Source organism: Myotis yumanensis, unplaced genomic scaffold (assembly GCF_028538775.1).
Source record: "Myotis yumanensis isolate MYYU_CA2020_CCGP unplaced genomic scaffold, mMyoYum1.0.hap1 SCAF_3, whole genome shotgun sequence".
Taxonomy (NCBI): domain Eukaryota; kingdom Metazoa; phylum Chordata; class Mammalia; order Chiroptera; family Vespertilionidae; genus Myotis; species Myotis yumanensis.
Genome location: NW_027223754.1, coordinates 152871771 through 152894361, shown reverse-complemented (window position 1 = coordinate 152894361; position 22591 = coordinate 152871771). Strand labels below are relative to the sequence as shown.

The window sequence follows — 22591 nt, the reverse complement described above, 5'->3', positions numbered from 1 at the left end:
GCGGCTGCGATGCACAGGAGATGAGAGGTGAAGCTGCAGGGCCTCAGGGAAAGCCTGTCTTTTAACAAGTGTTTGGATGCCTAAGCCTGGCTCGGTGCCTTCTCTGCTTCTAAATTTAAATGCTTACATTTTAGTCAGTTCACATTTCACTTCTCTTCGAGCCCCATCAATTATGTAGGAACCTTTAAGAGCCCTTGCAGATGGGGACTAGCAGGTGCCACCCTGGTTTGCGGTGGAATCTGCCAGGCATTAAAAGGGGTCTGGTTGTACTCACCTGTCACCTGTTCTGGCTGAGCCAGAGTGTTCTTCCTGGTTTCTTGTGTCCTGAAGTTTGAAAACACTTACACCCTCCATCCCATCCTCATGAGAAATGGAGTAGAAAAGAGTACTTGATTGCTTTCTCTATTCCTCTTTTTCTTTCCTTTCTATGTTTGATAGTGTCAAAATAAAACTGATGACTTGGGCAGTTGAACAGCTGCAGTGGTTCTCAACCTGTGGGTCATGAACAATGAAAATACATCCTGCATATCAGATATTTACATTACGATTCATAACAGTAGCAAAATTACAGTTATGAAGTAGCAACAAAAATAATTTTATGGTTGGAGGTCACCACAACATGAGGAACTGTATTAAAGGGTCGCGGCATTAGGAAGGTTGAGAACCACTGATGAGGATGGTGGTAATTATTACGCTATTTGTGAACGTATGGAAATAGAGCGAAACAATAATTTTTACCACATTGGCACTTTCTGCTTCTGTTTGTGAAAATTCCTTTAGAAATTTATTGTGTTTTTTCTCAGCTTGTCCTGTCTTTACTATGAGTGAAAATGTTCCTTAAAGGCATAGATTTGTGAATGTACTTCTCAATTTAATCTGAGCAAAATACAATTCTTTTTAAAAATGTAAAAGATCTTCTGAACTGAGCTTTCAATTAATTTTCACTCAGGAGGAAGTATATTCTCAGGGAATCAGTATGAGGGAGCCAGTCCCAAGACTGATCTCCGACTCTCAGGGTGACCATGTAAAGTAGAGCAATAATACCTGCCCTCCCTCCTCCGGGAGTTCCCATGAGAATACCTGAACGCACGCGTGTGCAGCAGCATGCCCCTCGGGAGGGCAGCTGTGAGTATGAGTATTTATCATCTCTTTTTGTCCCAGAAAAGGTTTATGGGAGTTTGCAAGAATCCATAAGGACAACGGAACAAAGATGAAATGGATGACCTACAAAAAAGGAGGAAAAAAGAAGTCATAAAAGGGAGCTAGAAATGAGTAAAGAAAAATGCACCCCATACTGCCTGGAACGCTGAACCCTTCATTCACAGCACCGTGAAGTGAAAAACATGTTGTTTCTCAGCAGAGTAATTGTTCTTAGTGTTGAGATAGCATTTTCTCCCAAGAGTGCTCACAGAGAAACTCTAATTATGTTAACTGCCTGACATTATGACCTGGGAAGGTAGCTTAATGGCTCCTCACTTTTATTTCCTTTCCGTGAAGTGGAGAGACTGAACTAAAAGATCTGTTGAGACCTTGCAACTCTCAAGTCCAGTGAGTATGTTCTTTTCCCTCCTCATCACCTTTTCGTCTAGAAAGTGAAACTTTCTTTTTTTTCTCTTTTCCCTTATTTCTTCCTATGAATAAACACTCTCCTTCCACCCTCCTTTCCAACCTTCCTTTTTGCTGTTGCCCAACCTGATACTGTCAAACTTGCCTTTCTCAGACAGTTTGCTTATCTATTTTTTCTACTAAAAAAAAAAGCTGAACCCAAGAGCTAGAGCCAAAGAGTGTTGTGTTCCCCGGAGGAAGGGAGGACGGGAGGAAGGAGAGGGGGTGGGCCGTGTGTCATGGGGTGGGGAGCGCAGTCTGGAATTGAGGTCTGTCAGGAAACAGAAGGCAGTTTTTACACTTCCTTCACTTCCAGGATGGTTGAGGATTCTGCTTGGAAGCTGGGCTTTTTGTTTAAAATGTAGGCCACAAGGAAAACTGCCTTTGGGAGTGCAACTGAATGGCTAATTGTTCTTAATTGTATTCTTCTATGCTCAGCCGACCACTAACTACAGTATCAGCTTTAAAAACAGTGTTTAGGGAAATTGTTTGTGCCTCCGCTTGTTTCTTACATTCCAGTGTTTTCATCGTTGGAGGCAACATGCCTCCAAGTGTCACCATGAAGCCCACGTGGGCATCTGCTTTCGCTGGCATGTGGCAGCCCCTGTGAATTGTGCACGGTCGACATATGGAGAGTGGAGGCTGCAGAACCCCTGATCATTACAATAGTTGTCCCCCACTTTCAGTGACCTGAGAAGAGGCAGTTTTCCCCTAGATGTGGGCTGGGATGGTTTTTTCCAGTTGTTCTCCAGAGACTGTCAGAAGCTTAATGGATTCTGAATGGGAATGATACCTTGAAATCATTTAGTGTTGCTGGTCTATGAAAGTTAAGTTCATTGTGGCAAGTAAGGTATTTGAGGCAGAGTTAATGCCTGATAAATACACAAGGAATCACTCAGCTTTCTTGCCTTCGAACACCTCTTCACCGACTGATTGCAGTTTTGTTGTTTGCTTCATCTGCTGAGATTAACTATAATCTCTTGTCCTTCTGGTTGGATTAAAAAAAAAAAAAAAAGGAATGGCTGTTAGCTCTTGTCACCATGCCCAAACATGAAGTAATTATTCTTTTTTTTTTTTTTTTTTAATATGGAACGCTTCACAAATTTGCGTGTCATCCTTGCGCAGGGGTTATGCTAATCTTCTCTGTATCATTCCAATTTTAGTATATGTGTTGCCGAAGTGAGCACAGTAATTATTCTTTTTAAACTGGAGACCCAGATGATAGGGTGTTTGTGCTTAAAATAAATTAGTCAAGCCCATTGGATTTGACTGTCAGCCGGACTAGTAACTTATCTTGAGAATGTCTGTGCTGATCTATAGCTAACACAACAAGCTATATACTTAAGGGGTGAAACTCGTGGTTTTCTTTAAAATTATAACTGGGATTTTACTTCAGAATTTTACCTAGATTTCATCAAATATGGCCCTTGACAGTCAAATGTGTGAACATCCTTTGCAAAATCCTCCATGTGGCCCAGTTTTTTCATAGAGAAGGACTTACAGCCCTTCCTCCCAACATACCAGTTCAACAAAAAAGCAAAAGAGTTGATTCCTCTGAGCTGAAAGCTCTTTTGTGGCATATTAGTCATTTTTTCCCCTAATATCTTACATTTTGCTGAAAATGATTGAGTGCTATTCCCTGGAGTATTGATGCCAATGAGCCTGGATTCTATTGACTGAATGACCCCACCTGGTTGTGATTTCTGAGCTTTTCTGTCTGCTTTTCGTAGGTATGATATGTAATATTTTCTTATTATGTTATCTCTCCTGGTTGGCACTTCTTGACTCTTACTACTTCCATTACAGTGTATTAGAATTTTGTGTAAAATAAGAGTAAATGTATGTTAATAATGACCTTAGAGGAACTTCTTCAAATAAAGAACATGACATCTGTACATTTATAACCACTCCATCAATTCTGCAGGCCCTTTCCCTCTTTCAGCTCTCTATATTTGCACTCCAGTAAGAAAAAACTGAAGGGAGCCTTGTTAAAAAGATTCTCTATGACCCTTTTCCGTGGTATAATGACCAGATAATTCTAGCAGTCCTCAAGACTGTCCTTTACACGGTAGGAAAAACACCTATTGTAGCTCTTTATTTAAATAGAAAGGACGAGCTTGAGAATAACTATACATACTATAACTTATAGGTAGACTTTCTAAGCAATTAAATGAATGACATAGATGTCTAAATAAAGTATGTAATTGTGAGTTACATTTTTATTACCTTTTATTCCAAGCCATCTCAAATTATTTGGAAGATGTGGTGATAGTTTGATGGGTAAGATGGCATTCTTCTTTCTTGCTCATTGCTTCACAATTCTAGACAGGTGTTATTTTAGTCCTAATGGGACTGTGGTGATTTTGTCGGTTGGCTGAACTGGACTGGATCTTCAGAAGAGGTTTGCTCACAAAGAGTGTCATAGCTGCTCACTAGCTGCCTCAGCAAACATCTTAATGAGGCATTATTAGCATCATTGAAACTTGCCATTGAGCATCATCAGTCCACGTTGTTCTTGCTCTTTTCTTTTCCTCTGAGCCTGTCTTCTTTCCTGTCCTCTGAACCTCCCCACATTGCCTTCCATCTGTTTCTTCATCTCATTTCTTTCATCTCCCAGCATGCACTCTTTCCATTGTCCATCCATTTGCTATTGTTCTTAGCACAATGCCCGACATATAAAAGAACTCATTAGATAGATAGATTGTTTTTATGAATACATCTAAAAATTATTTTAGACAGCTTCCAATAAAAGCATTACAATAAGAAAGGAAAAAAAAAAAAAAGCCCTTCAAAATAACTGGGGGAATTATAGGTACCTGAAAATCTAGGCTAACTCTAGTCACTACAATGAGTCTCAAATTTAATTCTGTGGTTTCTCAAAGTTTTCAGAAAGGGGAGTGCAATGAGTTATGCATCACTCATTGTCTGGTGGAAGGAAGCATGCCAAGGCATCAGGAGGAACAGTTTTTTTCTAAGCACTTATTTCTGTCTGTACGGTTGCTCATTCAACAAAATAATTGACAGTCTCAGTAATTTTACAATAAGCTGCCAAAGTTTTTCTCAGTTTAAAAAAAAAGTATTGAGCATCCAGTATGTGCAAGGCACTGTACCAGAACTGATCATACAAGATGAGTAAGAAATACATGGGCTCTGCCGTCTTTTATTATATCCTGTGAAGTGAGTTAATAGTAATAATAATTAACATTTCATTGACCTGCTGGTATGTGGCTGGCTCCTAAGTGTATACACGTATTAACATTTTCATTCTTAGAACATCCTATTGTACTGTTATTTCTCTATTTTACAGTTCAAGAAACTGGGGCAAAGGGAGGTTAAATAATTTGTCCCAGATTCAGTAGCCTGTGCGTGGCAATAGATGGGGTTTGAACCCAAGTCAGGCTGACTGGCTCCCGAGCCCACATTTTTTTTTTTTTAAATATTTTTTTATTGATATTTTACAGAGAGGAAGGGAGAGAGATAGAGAGTTAGAAACATCGATGAGAGAGAAACATCGATCAGCTGCCTCCTGCACATCTCCTATTGGGGATGTACCTGCAACCCAGGTACATGCCCTTGACCGGAATCGAACCTGGGACCTTTCAGTCCACAGGCCGACGCTCTATCCACTGAGCCAAACCGGTTTCGGCCCGAGCCCACATTTTTAACCATTATTCTGACTGACTTCTCTAGAGGTATAAGGGAAGGAAGAAAAACATCTGTGGAGGCTGGAAGAAGACAGAGATGATTGGCTTGGAATATGTTGAATCTGAGTTGCCTGAAAGTATCAGAAATGTGGATGTCCATGGGCTATGGAGTATCCAGATCTGCAGCTGGGCAGAGAGATCTGGGCCAACATTTAAGTGCTTTTAGGTGCCAACAGCACGTGGTTGGTATGTGAAGCCATAAGGAGAATGTCCATGAAATGTAGGAGATGAATACGTTTTAAAAATCTACTCCTGGAAACAAAGGTCCGAGAACATAAATTATAGTTCAGTAAAGATATAACTACTGGGACTTAACGTAATGTAATATAAAGATATGTAACCTGCTGGCAATTGGATGGGCATATACATATTAGGTACTAGGGTTAAGCTCAGCTCATAAGCAGGAATGAGTGGTAAGCACTTTTCTCACTTTGTAATAGCCAGCCATGTTTGAGACACATATACCTCAGGTCTTGCAACTCTTTCCAAGAAGATGCTCTTATTCCCATTTTACAGTTGAGGAAACTGAGGCCAGAAAATTAAGTAGCGTGCCAAGTTTGCACAGTTGTAAGTGGCAGAGCTCGGGTTTAAAGCCAGAGCTTTGTGACTGCCCCTGATGCGTGGAGTTGGGCCACAGGAACAGGCAGGGGTGTGAAACTTTGCTAGGAAGACAGTTGGACTCGTCTCACAGCACCGTCGAGGGCCTCAAGTTGCTTCTGATAGTGCATGGATGAAATAACCAATCCAAAAAGATTTTGAGGACTAGTGTTCCATCACGCATCATGTAAGAGAACCCTAGAACAGCTGTAGCAATGGAAAATTTGCTTTGGAGCAGGTGCATGCTGCGCGAGTGAGCCACCCAGTCCCCCCAGCTCCTTCTCCTGCCCTCCAGCTGCGGTCCTACCCAGGCACTGAGCGGTCTCCCAGGTAGGCTGCATCATCCTCGCTGACTGGGCCACCGATCCACATCTCAGTTACTCAGGCACAAAAGATGACTTCCTGGCAGAGCCCTCAGGGAGGCCCCCCACCCCCACCCCAGGAAACAAAACAAACAGAGCCCTTCCTATTCCCCTATTCTGACATCCTCTTTCTGCCCCCGCCCCCCAACCCCAAGAAGGACAGCAGAAATTTGGATTCAGCTCTTTTACGTTTAACTCTTTATTGCCATTAATATTCATGGATGATTCTTCTTGAGGGACAAATGCCTCTCTCCTCCTTTCCCCTTTGTCATTTCTGTGTCCAGCTAAGTTCCTAAAAGCCGGCTTCTCCCCACTGCTTTTCCTGCTCCACATCTCAGCTGACTCAGCTATGGACCCAACGGCTTCAAAGTGTCCTGTCCTCATCATTACTCCAGGGGTGTCTGAATGCTGTCACTCTGTAGTATGCACACCCTTAGTTTTGTGAGCTTTGCAGTTACTGTCTGTCAATATAATCATAATGGTTTCTTTTTTCCATTGAAAATGGTGCTTTCTGGGATGCTTTTCCTTTTCTCTGACCAACTTAAAAATCTTTCCTTTCAATCTTGAACCCTTTTTTCAGCTTTCTCTATTGCGCTGCTTTGGGGAGCTGTCTCAGGTCTCGCTCGCTGGGCAACAGGTGGAGTCTATTGGGCAGTGCTTTGGGAACAGCCCCTCTTAGGAAGCTTGCAGGGATCCCACAGGGAGCTCTGGAGCTGGGAGGGGGCGGAATCTTGGGTGAGGTGGCTCCCTTCAGCCAACCACAGGGACTGGGGAGGAAATCAGCTGTGAGCCATCCATAGCCAACACTCCTGGCAAGTGGGGGAGTGAGCGCTTCAGTTCCGGAGCAGGAACCTGAGCAGACGCACGGCATCCTCTGCAACAGCCTTTCTGTCTGGTCACCACAACGTGGTCTCTTCAAGGCTCTGACGTATCTTCTGCAGAAGAGTCATCTTGGCAATAAAAGCCTTTTCAACTAAAAATACCTCCTATCTTCTTTTGCCCTAAACTGCATTATGAACTAGAGGGTTTTGTAATGAACAATGAAAACAAGCCAGCATAATAATGGGGAATGTCTCATTTTCATTTTCTCCTTGAAACTATTATTGTCACCATCCTCATATTGGCCTTAATTACTTCTATTTGGATTCGTGGAATGGCTTCTTTAAAAAAAATTGTTTTTGCAGTTTTATTAACATATAATTGACATACAATAAACTGCACATATTTAAAATATATAGTTTGATGAGTTCTTGCATGCCTATGACATTATTAAGATAGTGAACCACCCCTAAATTTTGTCATGCTCCTTTGTAATTCTTCCTTTGGTATCCCTCCTAGCTTCACCTGCTCCAGGCAACCACTGATCTGCTTTCTGTCGCTAGATTAGTTTGAATTTTCTAGAGTTTTATATAAATGAAATTATGCAGCTTTTTTTTTTGAAGGGGGTCTGACTTTTTTCTCTTGGCATAATCATTTTGGGATTCATCCATGCTGTTGTGTATGTCAGTAGTTACTTTCTTCTTATTGTGGAGTAGTATTCCATTGTTCTTCCACTGACCTTGTTGATGGACATTTAATTGTTTCCACTTTTGACTACAAATAAATATGCCATGAACATTTGTGTACACGTTGTTATGTGGACAGCCGCTTTCACTTGTTTGGGTACTTAGGAATGGAATGGCTGGATCACATGGTAGGGCTGTGTTTGACTTTATAAGAAACCATCAAACCATTTTCCAAAATCATGGCACCACTGTGCAGTCTTACCCAGCAGTTTACAAGAGTTGCATTTGCTCTACATCATCACTGACACTTGGTATTGTGGGTCTTTTCAGTTTTAGCCAGCCAAGTGTGTAGTGGTATTTAATAGTGGTTTTAATTGGCATTTCCTTAACCCAGAGTCACTAAAGTTTTTCTCTTGTTTTCTTTTAAAAGTTGTATGTTTTTAGCTCTCACATCGAAGCCTCAGGCCTGTTGTGATGTAATTTGGTTTATGGTGTTAAGGGCTTAAGTTTTTTTGTAAGTAGATACTTGTTGTTCCAGCAGTATTTGTTGAAAAGATTTTTCTTTACCCATTGAAGATTTTTTTCAAAAAACGAATTGCTAAGAGTTTTATAATGAATGGCTTTGAATTTTGTCAAATGATTTTTTTTCTGCATCTATTAAGATGATAATGGTTTTTCTACTTGATTCTGTAGATGTTGCCGTAGCAATATAAGGAGTCATTTCAACTGAAAGTACTACTTGGTTCATTTTGCTCTAAATTGCATAATGAGATGGAGGTCTTCCTAATGTAAAACCAAGAACTACTAGTTACCATTATCTCCATCCGTCGGTTGCCTCCTGCACACACCCTGACCAGGGATCAAACCCACAACCTAGGTATGTGCCCTGACCAGGAATCAAACCTGCAGTCTTTTGGTGCATGGGACGATGCTCCAACCAACTGAGACACCCAGCCAGGGCACCATCCTAATTTTGGCCATAATCACCTCTAGTTCAGATGAGTGGATTAGCTTCTTTTTCTTTTTTTTTATTGACTTTATTAGAGTGACATTGGTTAATAAAATTATATAGGTTTAATGTATACAATTCTATAACACATTGTCCATATATTGTATTGTGTGTTCTCTACCCCACGTCTCTTTCCACCACCATTAATCCCCTCTTTACCCTCTCCTGCCTCCCCCACCCCCATTTCCCTCTGGTAATAACCATACTGTTTTCTGTCATGAGGTTTTCTTTGTGGTTTTAAAAATATATATATATATTTTTTGATTTCAGAGAGGAAGGGAGAGGAAGAGATAGAAACAACAATGATGAGAGAGAATCATTGATCGCCTGCCTCCTGCATGCCCCACACTGGGGATCAACACTGCAACCCGGGCATGTGTCCTGACCAGGAATCGAACCATGACCTCCTGGTTCATAGGTCAACGCTCAATCACTGAGCCACGCTGGCTGGGCTTTTTTGTTTTGTTTTCTTTTGTTTTGTTTTTATGGTTTATTCCCTTCACCTTTTCACTCAGTCCCTTCCCACCTCCCCTCTGAGTAGACTAGTTTCTTAACTATTCTTTTCTCCCTGTCTCTTCCTCTTTCTGTCATGAACTGGGAAAAATTTTCCTAAAGGACATCTCTAGTCATGGTGTTAGTTGTTCTCATGACAAAAACTATCACTGGCTCCTCATTACCCTCAGAATAAGGTTTATCTAACCAGCAGGTAGGTTAGTGTCTCCCACAGATCATCTCTCTCTAGGGGTAGCCCATTCCTACCCTTGATCCAATCCAAATGCCTTTGCTTCTCATATCTGTGATCTTATACCTTAGGGCACTCATTACACTGTGTTTTATTTTTTTCTTATCTGTTTCTGTTTCATATTTTCCACAAGATTGTAGCCACTGAATATACAAGCTGTTGTATTTATTTTTGTATACCCACAGTATCTCCCTGATAATGACAGGCATTTTGCATGTGTTTATTGAATGAATAAATGAACATAATTTATGCAATTTCCACAAATACATATTTAATACCAACTAAGAGAATATATCTTTGGTACAAATAGAGAATGTTTTTTTCATTTCCACTTTTGTAAATAATAATTCTATGATAGTTGCTGGGTCGGTGGTTTTTGCCATTGGTTTTTAGGAAACCTAGAGTCTTGGATCAGGTATTTTCATTTGAAAGGATATACCATATTTTAGAAATATGATGGATCACATACACGGAATTTTATGACTTTGAAACAGTTTACAGTGTGTAAAGTACTCATAGTTACTGACAGTTTATTTTTCTGACCATTACCAGAGTAACCCAATTATTCTTTGGGGGGAAAAAGAAGAAGGAATCCAAACTAACACACACCAAAAAAAATCCCCTTCACTCTGATACTGATTGCACCTAATAGCTCTTGTTTTGAATTTCATAATTCTAGAAGAGTTAAACTTGAAAATGTATCTTTAAACAATGGAGCCTCTGTTTCCCACCAAAAGGCAGTGATTGTGTTGAGCATTTTAACTGGTTATCAGACCTCAGGCTGCCGGTTTGAAGAGTGAACTTTGGCAATAGGAACTTGGCTCTCAACCCTGTTTTGCAGCTGGCTAGAATGTGAATAAACTTCCTATGAGAGAGAGACATATCTTCTCAAAGGAGGAAAGAAAGAAAGCCCTCCACCTACCTTCCTCCCTTCTGTCTGTTTGCCCTGAGCCCCTACTTACCTTTTTTGAAAGCATCTTCAGGTATCAGAGAGAGATGTTTTTAGGTCCTCAAAAACTCAGAAAAGAACTAGACGGTTATTTCTACTTTGTAATCCTCATCCTGAAAGATTTATTCTTTATTTTTTTAATGTTTTTTCCCCTCAAATATATTTTTTATTGATTTCAGAAAGGAAGGGAGAGGGAGAGAGATAGAAACATCAGTGATGAGAGAGAAACATTGATCAGCTGCCTCCTGCACACCCCCCACTGGGGATGTGCCTGCAACCAAGGTACATGCCCTTGACCGGAATCGAACCTGGGACCCTTCAGTCCCCAGGCCGATGCTCTATCCACTTCTTCTTGACTTTCATTGGGTCCCACCTTTGTTTCCTTGCATGTTAATGGCTTTAATGTACAGCTCATGATTCCTCCAGTGTCCCTGTCACCAGCTCACAGCAGGCGGTACTTTGGAGGAGCCTCCTGTTAGTCTCAAAAAAGGGTTCTCCTTTTGAAGCCCTCCATGTCCTTCCTTCAGCCCAAGGCTCACCATCTTTGCTAAAGTCTTTGAGTTTTCCAGTGAAGTGGTGATAAAAGCAGCACAAACCTTCACGTTCCCTAGAATTACTTGACATTCTTTGAATGTAGGAGAAACATTTGAAATGTGTTGGAAGCCTTACCCGGGATTTATCATTTCAAACAGTGAACCATTTCTGAATATTTTTTGGCTCTTTATATTTTTTTTTTTGTCTTAAAAATTTTCATCATGACTCACAGAATTGATTTCATGACCTACTAATGGGTCACACACGTAATGTGCAAAACATTGATATAGAGGCATGTTCCTCTGTTGTGTTGGTAGCATGAGTACGTCTGCTCGATGACCAGATAAACTAGCTGATGTGTTAGACTGTTGGCTGGTACAGGCACTTTCTTGAAGTGGTGGGTATGTATCTTAGAAGATCGTCATTCCTGATTTTTTTTCATGGGGGAGGGTTTATTTTAAAAACAAAACAAACAAAACAAAACAAGGACCTGCTTACTGATTTGAAAGAGCGAGAGGGAGGGAGAGAGAGAGAAACATCAATCGGTTGCCTGCCGTAGGCACCCCAATGGGGGATGGAACCCACGTCCTTTCGGTGTATGGGATGATACGTCAACCAATTGAGCCACCTGGCCAGGACTCATGGAGAGAGTTTTTAAGAGTGCCAGTTATGTTCTGACTTAGTGAGGCTCCAGTGAGGTTTCCATGGCGAGGTCAACTATCAGGTTGGGGCTGGTGACTATTTTTAGTACTTTCTTCTAATGCATCCTTGACCTCCAGCCCAGCGCTATGAGCCACATGTCTCGCCCATTGAGATTCTGCTCAAAACCCTTTCCCACCCCCATTCCCTACCCAACAGCACTCCTGAATATTCTTTACACCGAATCATCTCCTCTAGAATGACCTACCTGCCTATCATGCATCCCCATCATCTGAGTCTGCAGTAGGTGCCTCACATCTGTGTTTTCTGACCCTTCCTGTTTGTTGCTGTCACCTACTTAAACCTACTGTACGACAATGATCTACTGTGTTTTGTTGTTGTTGTTGTTGTTGTTGTTGTTGTTTTTTAAGTAGGTGAGCCCCTAGAGATCAGGGAGGAGCCTGGAATAACCCCATTCTTATTTTTATCTCAGGTATGTTGTCTAGTACCTGACACACAGTATTTAATTCATGTTTGTGAATGGACCAGGCCATACCATTTAGAGCTGGTTTAACCACTGCCCTCACCTTGTGTGCTGGCTTAATAATACGCCCCAGCAGCCACAGCAGTGAACCTGACCCGAAAAACAGTTCTATTTATCAGAATCCATAGAGTCATCTTGCTCCAATTTGGGCAGATATTTTTAAGAGCATGTGTACATTTTGTTTACAAAACCAGATTAAACTTAAAAAGAAAGCTTCACCATGCCTCTTCATTTTATTGGGATTTAATATTTTTTTTTAGCCTGACTTTCAGAATGTTTATACTGATGGTATGAAGATGAACTTCCTTAACATTACAGACACTTTAGCTCCTAATTTTCTCATTTAAAGGCTTTTGGAGGGGTTCTTTGTTGGACTCAATAACTGATAAGTTGTGTAACTATTTATAGAAATTATGAAAACATTTTATGTTTTAAAAATAGAACATACCTTTATTTAGTAGATCCAGATTTTTATTTTTATTTTTTTGTAGTTTATGTGTGATTTAGCCAACTACATCACATGCAACTGGGAGTGGGGAGGGGCAGCTGCTAACCCATGTGTCTCATGCAGAAAAGGATCTGGGTACTGATCCCCTTGGTGCCTTGATTCTTTTGATCTCTAAAGTGAGTATAGTAACTACCTCCAGGGTTGTTTTAATACGTGAGATGCTATATGTCAAGTGTCTACAAATGTTAGTACTTTTTCTTCCTTCCTTTTCCCCTTCTTTCTAAACACCTTAGCTAGACTTTAATGCCCATATTCTGCTCTAAGGGACTTAAGGAATGCCTACTGAATTGAATAAGTTAAAATGTAACTTAATTGAGAAGTAAAATCAGATCAGTTGGTAGAAAGGATGTCAATTCTGCATGTTGGTTTTGTTGTTGTTGAAGAGATACCTGAAATTGAGTATTGGTGTTAAAATAACGTCATCTGAGTTGGGGCAAGAGAAAAAACCCCCGAGAATAGAATACTAGCAAATGCACTTCTTTTGGTGACTGTTAGTTTACCTGGATCCGTTTATTTAAAATTCTTTGAAGGTGTGCAGTGCTAATTATAAATCCCTGCCCTGAAAGAACTTTTTATTCTCCATCTAAAGAAGGCAGAGGACAAGCTAAGATAGTGGCTTCTTTAAAAACTCTCCCCAAAAGGGAACGTGTGCTTTGGGGTTTGTTATGACTGAGCCCTTGATGGTGTGGCATGACTGTGACAAGTTACTGATGTCTGTTAGCCCCATTTGCATGACATAGGAATGATTCATATTCTTAGGCAACCTAGGTTTGTAAGAAATGGGAACCACTAAAAATAGTATATTTTGCAAACATGCGATATGCTTTGAAGTGTTTGATAATAAATGTTTAACTATAGACAAAATTAATCAGAAATCACTCTTGAATACCAGAAAATTCAGTTGTTAAAATTCTTTGTAAGATGTAGGGGAATGGATAAATAAACTATGGTACATCCAGACAATGGAATATTTACTACTCAGCACTAAAAAGAAATGAGCTATCGAGCTATGTAAAGACATGGAGGAACCTTAAATGCATATTGCTAAGTGAAGAAGCCAATCTAAAAAGGCTATGTACTGTATGAATTCAACTATAACATTCTAGAAAGGCAAAACTATGGAGTTAAAAAATCAGTGGGGACCAGGGGTTGAGTCAGGAGAAGGATGAATAGGCAGAGCACAGAGTATTTTTAGGGCAGTGAAAATACTCTGTATGATAGTATAATGGTGGATACATGCCACTCCACATTTGTCAAACCCATAGAATGTACACACTAAGCGTGAACCCTATTGTAAACTATGGACTTTGCATCATTATGTCAGTGTAGGTTCATCGATTCTAACCACTGTACCACTCTGATGAGTGAAGTTGATAATGGGGGAGGCTGGGCATGCATGAGGGTAAGGGGATATAGGAACTGTCTCTTCCTTCTGTTCAATTTTGCTGTGAACTTAAAACTGCTCTAAAAAGTAAAGTTAAAAAAAATTTCCCGAAAGAACAAAAATGTAAGAGACCTCCTACCATCTACCCCAGGCTATGGGCAGTCTCCCTTAATTGATAGAATATAAATTTGCCTTTTGAGGATCCATTAACAAGGCATACTTTTTTTTTTATAACAGCTATATTGAGATAGAATTTCTGTACCATACACTTCACCATTTACAGTGTATAATTCATTGGTTTTTAGTATATTTGGAGTTATGTAACCATCACTACACATTTTCATCATCCCTAAAAGAAATACTGTACCCATTTGTCATCATTTCTGATTCTTACTACCGCCACCCGTAGCCCCAAGTAACCCTTAATCTACTTTGTCTTATAGATTTGCCTATATTGGACAATTCATGTGAATGGAATCATATAATGCAAGGGTGGGGAAAAGCAGGTTTTTCACTTTCTTTGGTCCTTGTTTAAATTACCAGCCATTATTACCTAAAGGATAAATCATAAGTAAGGTTATAAAATAATAATACTATGAAGACATCAAATAATAGAAATAAATAATATAATAATAAATAATAATAATACCAGAATAAACTCTGTGTTTGCACACTCACAACTGTAAATCTACTTTTGCCCAGAAAAGTCACTGTGGCCTGCTCCTTACCTGGACCAGTTAGGTAATGGTGGGAGCCCATGGCCTAACTATTGTTTCAGCAGGTAGCCAGCTGCCTGGAGTTCAAAGCCTCAATGATAATGGGATCTGGCAAAATATTGTGCCTTCAGCTGTTCATAGCAGCATTATTCAGAATAACCCAAAAGTAAAAGCAATGCATGTATCCACCAACTGATGAATGGACAAATAAAATGTGTATTCATACTATGAAATATTATTGGAAATAAAAAGGAATGAAGTATTGGTACCTGCAATCACATGGACGAACTTGGAAAACAAGCTAAGCAAAAGCAGCCAGATGAAACAGGAGCGATAGGCCAGGGTCCCCACTGTTCCCCCAACTGGTCTAGGTAGGGAGCAGGCCCTGGTGGCTTCTCTGGGCTTCTTCCTTATTGGCAGACTCAAGCGTGTCAGTCTGCTGCTCAGGTTTAGACCTCAGGCAGGAAAGCACGTGCACAGGAGACAATGCCCATGGAGAGCCCGTGACTGTGGCTGTGATAGAATGTCCAGAAGAACCGGACCCTCAGGTGAAGGAGGAGGCAGACCTAGGGCATACCACAGCCGGGCAGGGCCCACACCTCTCCTGGCTTCTCACTCTACTGTGTTCTAAGATACTGAGAGTCTGTGCTAACTTGTGTAGAAACAAAGTAGATCTGTGCTCATTCCTGCCTCCACCCCACCCCCAGTCTCATGTTGAGAAAGAAAAGCCATATGGGAACTGAGAGTGAGCATATGGGTGTGAGGTAAAACAAACGGGCGGGGAGGGCCGGGCTGCAGTACCGTCTGCTTTTCTTTGTTGCTTGTCTGCTGGCTTCTTCGTGTTCTATATTGGACAATTCATGTTCTTTTTCCTCACATCACTTTTTTTCTGGAAGGTTTACTGGGGGAGCTATGCAGGATTTAATCCTGAATGAGACATGTGATGTAACAAAATCTCCAGAAATGGTTTCTTAGTTGGAATTGCATCTCCATTCTACATGACTCAGCAGACACTGATTCTTGGAAAATAATAAACACAGGGGCCAGTGTGAACCCCCAAGAGGACAAAGGGGATGGCACCAACAGACGCTGCCCCAACAGCAATGAGGGTGCAGCCTCAGGAGGGAGGATGCCGAGCCGCAGTCTCTGAGTATACCTGCTTGAAGTCTTTAGAGCAGTGGTTCTCAACCTTCCTAATGCCGCGACCCTTGAATACAGTTCCTCATGTTGTGGTGACCCCCAACCATAAAATTATTTTCGTTGCTACTTCATAACTGTAATGTTGCTACTGTTAGGAATCGTAATGTAAATATCTGATATGCAGGATGTATTTTCATTGTTACAAATTGAACATAATTAAAGCATAGTGATTAATCACAAAAACAATATGTAATTATATATGTGTTTTCCGATGGTCTTAGGCGACCCCTGTGAAAGGGTCGTTCGACTCCCAAAGGGGTCGCGACCCACAGGTTGAGAACCGCTGCTTTAGAGCCTGCCTTCCCTTAATAGCTCCAAATTTATGCCAGGACGGTATGGGGACTAAGTTTTCCCAAAATGTCACTACAGTGGTTCAGAAAATGCTCGGTAGAGGTAAGGCAAGTGGCAGCTAAAGCTATGACAACCCTTCGATTCCTTCTCAGAAGCTTTGAAAAGCCCCCAGAAAGTTATGCTTGCCCCGTCCTCAGTGCTCAGTGCCACCTTCCCTCGGTGCAGACAAGCTCCGCTGTCTTGATTGGTGCCTCGGTTCACTCCCCATCACTCCCCTCTAACTCCCCTGCAGACCAGGGAATCGGAGCCCTCCTCACCAGAAGGCTGCATTATCCCACGCTTGCTCTTGGTGATGAGATGGTCTGTTAAGCATTGCAGGCTGGGTTTTGCAGTGCCCATTAACTATGATGGATCGTCCTTGGTGAGTGACCTGACTTTATGAGCAACTTCACTGAGTGCTTAATAAGGTGAAGTAGAGTCCAGAGGATATCATTTTTAAAATACTGTTGATGGACAGTGAAGATTAGCATGTAATTGCTTTCCTTGGTAAGTAGGGTTTGCACATAGGAGGCTGCTTGGCCCAATTGTGTTACCTTGGTAACCTGTATTGCAAGTTGCTTACCTGATTTCTGCATGTGTTACCTTTTTGAAAAGCACAGCTAGGAATTTGAATCTACTAAACGCCACACACCACACCTTACTGTAGATAGGCCTTATCAAGAGATTGTTGATTTTTAATAATTTTGTATATCTAAGCTCTGACTTCTCGTCCCTAGTCTCTTTCTTTCCCTGTGTATTATATTAATGGTGTATCTATTCATGAAGTTGTCCATTTATCTACAACATTTTGTGAAGGTGGGTAATTGCTGTCTTGGTATAAGTGAAATGTCTTGCCCCAGGAAGGTAATGTAAATAAGTGTATTATATTTTAGGTGGACCATCTTCAATTACAAGACATCTGTCAATTATAAGACTGAACATTTTTCATTACCGGAGAATGGGGATTACTTTGCAAAACATGACCCTAGCAAACCCAAAATGTAATGTGAAGCAACCTGTTTAATTTCATCTGTGCCAGAATACCAGATACCATCTATCCTAATCCCATAGCTGGTTCCAGAAAATGTTTACTGCATATTTCCAGAGAAACAAGTTTCTGAAATTATGATTGGGCAAATAAGTTCTGATTACCAAAATCTAATCAGCTACATATGTATTCGTTTGGTACTGATGCCAAGATCATTGATAAAGCTCGGTGTGAGTTTTACTGTGTTCCTTAACTAGTAGTGAAGCCTGATGGGTCATTTAAAGCTGGGATGGAAACTAAGGAAATTCAGTTCAGTTGGCATTTATCCTGAAGATTTAAATCCATGTCATTAGATTGTCCATAGTTATTTTAGTAGGATTTGCTGAAGATGTGTTTCTTTCCAGATTTGAAATTCCTACTTGTGTGTGGGGGTGTATGTTTAAATGTTGAGGGGAGCCTTATTAGATTTATTAATAATAAACAGTATGTTTTTCTGATTATGATTCTTCCAAACAAGGATTTCAGTTAATAATAATTACCTTTATTGACTAGCTCTATTATGCTGGACATAAAAATGGGGTATTATTTAAATTAGTATTTCGTGGCAAAGGCATTATTTGAACCCAGGTCTGTGAGATATCAAAGCCCACACAGGCTTAATCACTATATGTATTCAGATGAATCCATCAAATTTACCATCTGGCTTTGAAACTTGTAAGCTACATCTTTTCAAAACTCCAGAACCCTGATGAACATACCATGGCATTAGGTTAAAATGACAAAAACAAAAAACAAAACAAAACAAAACCTCTGGAGCCAGACTGACCCTCTTGCCTTCTTGAACAATGTTTACATCTACACCTTTGATCAACTGATGAAAGTTCTCTACAGTGCGGTCGTGTCTGCTGGGTCAGCTTTTGTATAACATCTCAGATTGTCAAAAATGCCCTCATGGTGTGGTCCATTAGTGGAATCAGTTTAGGGCAGTGGTCGGCAAACTGCGGCCCCTGGAGTGTGGCTCTTCCACAAAATACCACGTGCGGGCGCACACGTACAGTGTGATTGAAACTTCGTGGCCACACTCAAGGGGCCAAATTGCCGCATGTGGCTCGAGAGCCGTAGTTTGCCGACCACTGGTTGAGGGTAACTGACAGACAGGAATATGACACCGATACTCTAAACCAGCGGTTCTCAACCTGTGGGTCGCGACCCCTTTGGGGGTCAAACGACCCTTTCACAGGGGTCGCCTAAGACCATTGGAAAACACATATATAATTACATATTGTTTTTGTGATTAATCACTATGCTTTAATTATGTTCAATTTGTAACAATGAAATTGGGGGTCACCACAACATGAGGAACTGTATTAAAGGGTCGAGGCATTAGGAAGATTGAGAACCACTGCTCTAAATCATCAATTGGACATCCAAGAGGTGAGCTCTCAAGTTCTCACTCACCTTGTCCTTCCCACCAGCATCTCCTGAGGCAAGGTTCCCTCTGCAGGTTCTGTGTGTTCTACCTCCTTAATACTTACCCTCCATCCTTTCTCCTTGCCCACCACCACCAGCTGGTTTTAGGCTTCTTTCTTTTCACTCTACTCTTTCCTTCCTGTGAGCAGCTTCCTTTGTCCTCCTGTATAATGCCCACCAGATTTGAAGACTTCATACAAGCAATTGCAAAATATCTCATTATTTTAAATATTGATTACATGTTGAAATTACAATATGTTGATATGTTAGGTTAAATAAATATATTTTAAAGTTAATTTTACCTTTTTCTGTTTCTTTAACTACTAGTAGCCTGGTGCACGAAATTTGTGCACATCAAAAGGGAATTAATTGCCCTAACCGGTTTGGCTCAGTGGATAGAGCATCAGCCTGCGGACTCAAGGGTCCCGGGTTCGATTCTGGTCAAGGGCATATCCCTTGGTTGTGGGCACATCCCCAGTGGGGAGTGTGCAGGAGGCAGCTGATCGATGTTTCTCTCTCATTGATGTTTCTAACTCTTTATCCCTCTCCCTTCCTCTCTGAAAAATACAATAAAATATATTTTTTAAAAAAGGGAATTAATTAGCAGAGATATTTTAATATTGCTATTTGCCCTTTCTCTATAATAGAAGTGTGAGAGAGGAAAGGAAATTAGTAAAATGTATATGAAAATAATATATTAATTTATTAATAAACAGTAACAAAAGGATATAGCAACAACAGAGGCATGATATAAAAACGACAAAAACATGATATGAAAACAACAAAAACATGATATAAAAACAACAGTGATGCAAACAATGACTGATAAAGTGATTAAACTTATTCTAATATCTCCCTGTACACCACATTAAGAGTGAAAACACTTTCAGAGTGCTTGACTAATTTCCCTTGTGATGAAGTACTTAGAACTTTAACTGTAACATCACATGCTCTTCAAACTTGAGAGAAAGCAACATATAACTGACCATGTGAAAAAAGGGGTTCAGGTAGGAATATGCCTACTTTGTCTAGAGTTTGTCCTTGTAATTTATTAATAGTCATCACAAATGCTGGTATCATGGGAAACTGTCGTCAAATCAATTTAAATGGGAGGCCAGTGTCAGATGGGGACAAATTAATTCTTGGAATCAGAACAGCCTCTCCCTCTGCAGATCCTGTTAATACTTCAGCTTGGATAATGTTAGGTCATAATCTTTTGATAATAAATCTGGTACCATTACAAAGACCCCATTTACTATTGAGATTTCTCAATAGCATGACGATTGCACCCACTTTCAATTTTAAGTTATGACACGGCATTCCTGAAGGAGTAATACTATTAAGAAATTTGATGGGAAAATTTTCCTTTTCAGCATCATCTGTGGAATCAATAGAATCATCACTCAAATATGTGTGAAAATCTCCATCGAGTATATCCAAATTTTCTTCATTTAATTTTTGAACATGCTCATCTTTTGGACAAAGAATTGCACATTTAGATATATTTTTAATATTATCTATAGGAGTGGTTCTCAACCTTGGCTGCACATTAGAATCACCTGGGAATCTTTTTAAATCCTGATTCCTGGGCCTCATCCTCCAGAAATTGTTTCTTTGTTATGGGGTGGGGCCACAACATCAGTAACAAAGAAACAGAATTAAAACTTTATTATGGGAAGCCGCTAGAGTGTTTTGGACAGGTTCAAGCCTTTGACTGATGAGAGGGCACAGTCCTCTCATTGCCACATGCAAGTCCCAGCTTGGAGGGCAGGGCCCTCCCAGCACAATTATAGCCAACAGCTGTAATTGTAAGCTTGAACCTATGGTCCGAACACGTGGCCCCAGGTGCATGTAGTTGAGTAGGATTGAAACCCAGGAGAATGTTGTAAACATTTTGGTCACACCCTTACTTTGCCTCGTAGCATCTGCTATAAAATAAAGGCATGGCTGTGGGCGTGGTCGCTGTCTCAGAGAAGCAGTGTCCCACCCAGACCTGGCTTTCATTCTCTTTTCTGCCTTGCTAGTGCAGCACACTTTAGAAAGATAATGCCTCCAAGCTCCCAGGGCGGGTTCCTGCCTCAAACTCCACCCTTACAGGAAACAGCTCTGGGAAACAGCTCGGGGGAGGGCACAGCTGTTGCCAAAACAACCCCTGCAGGACTGACTTCCTTCTGCTTGGTCTCGGTGGTTGTGGTCGTGATGAACACCACCTATGGTTTTTATATAAGTAGATGAGAAAATTTAAAAATACATATGTGGCCTACACTTGTGGCTCATATTCTGCTTCTACCTGCTTGCTTTCTGACAGTACTTATCCACAGTTTGGGCATACCATTTGTGTGAGATACCTCAAAGAGAAAATAAAATGTGTGGGAGGACTACGTTCACCAACAGCCACAGACCAATGTCTGTCTCATATGATATTTAACTTCATAGGAACCACTAGTGTAGAGGGTTAACCAGACATTGTACTGTTTACTAGATTAATGAAATTCTTTGAAAGATGACTCTTATCTACTGCAGAATTTTATCTCCATTGTATACTTTCTTCTTTTTAGGTTTTCCCCAAAACTGAACATTTAACGTAGCAAGTGTCCTCCCTTTTAGAGAAAGGTAGAATAATTTTTCAGGACTATTGGGGAAAGTTTTAATGAGAACTATCTCATTAAAATAGTACAGTGGGGCCTTGACTTACGAGTTTAATTCGTTCCGAGTCCGAGCTCGTTAAGGAGCTCGTTAACTCAAATTACTCTATCAACTCAATGCAAAAAATCAGCCGAGAGACAGCTGGTATCTCAAAAAACTCGTTAGTCGGGACACTCATACGTCAAGGTCCCACTGTATTGGGTATTTGAAACAATTGTAAACCTTTCCAAATTTTTTTTCCGGCCTGGTCACTGTGACTCAGTGGTTGAGCATGGTTGAGTTCACGGTTCTATTCCTGGTCAGGGCACATACCTGAGTTTTGGGCTCCATCCCCAGTGGTGGGTGTGCAGGAGGCAGCCGATTGATGATTCTCTTTCATCATTGATGTTTCTATCTCTCTCCCTCTCCCTCTCTGAAATCAATTTAAAAACCATATAAAATTTTTTTTTTCGTATGAAATTACCTGGTATGCCTAAAATAACATTGCAGAAAAAGATCAAATTGTGTGTTTTAAAAAAATCAATAGGTCTGTCAGAATAGCTTCAAGATTATTTTTTTGCTTTATAAAGAAAATCATATAATTGGAAACAGCAAAAGTTTCTGACACAGTAGAATATATATTTTGGTATGTTTTTTCCCCGGGAGGGACAGGCAAAGGGGGGGTTGGAGCTGATAGAAGAGGAACTAAAGAATTCCAGGGACCTTCTTTCATGGACTGGAGCCAGACTGCCTGGGTTCAGAACCTAGCTTCACTTACTGGCCAAGTGGCCATGGGCTAGTTCTTAACCTGTTTTTTGCCTCAGTTTACTCATCTCTAAAATTGAGGTAATAATAATAATACGTAACAGAATTGGTATGAGAAGCAAATGAGTTAATTCATATAAAACAGAATGGTACCTGACCTAATACACAATCAAATTTAGCTATAGGAAAACATTATTATTATAGATGTCATTACTTTTATTAGCTCTCTTACCTATGAATGGAAAATTTAATTTTCTAAGCCCTTTGTCACTCATCCCTTCACCCTTCCGACAGTAGTGTGAGTCAAGTCCCTGAGGGCAGGTATTTATTACACCTGTTTTAATGATGAAGTCACTTGAGCCCAGAAGAGGGTCAGTGACTTGCCCAGGGTCACGTAGGTATTTAGTGACTGCAC

At 40.5% G+C, this 22591-nt stretch overlaps 1 protein-coding gene and 1 non-coding gene across 3 annotated transcripts in view; one reads left to right on the top strand and one right to left on the bottom strand.

Annotated features, from left to right (window-relative positions):
* Positions 1 to 22591, top strand: part of SRGAP1 (SLIT-ROBO Rho GTPase activating protein 1) — a 255335-nt gene that overhangs the window by 73947 nt on the left and 158797 nt on the right. The window lies entirely within an intron of this gene.
* LOC139007750 (U6 spliceosomal RNA) lies at positions 2686 to 2792 on the bottom strand. The gene has a single exon (XR_011470914.1). It is a non-coding gene; the product is annotated as a U6 spliceosomal RNA (small nuclear RNA).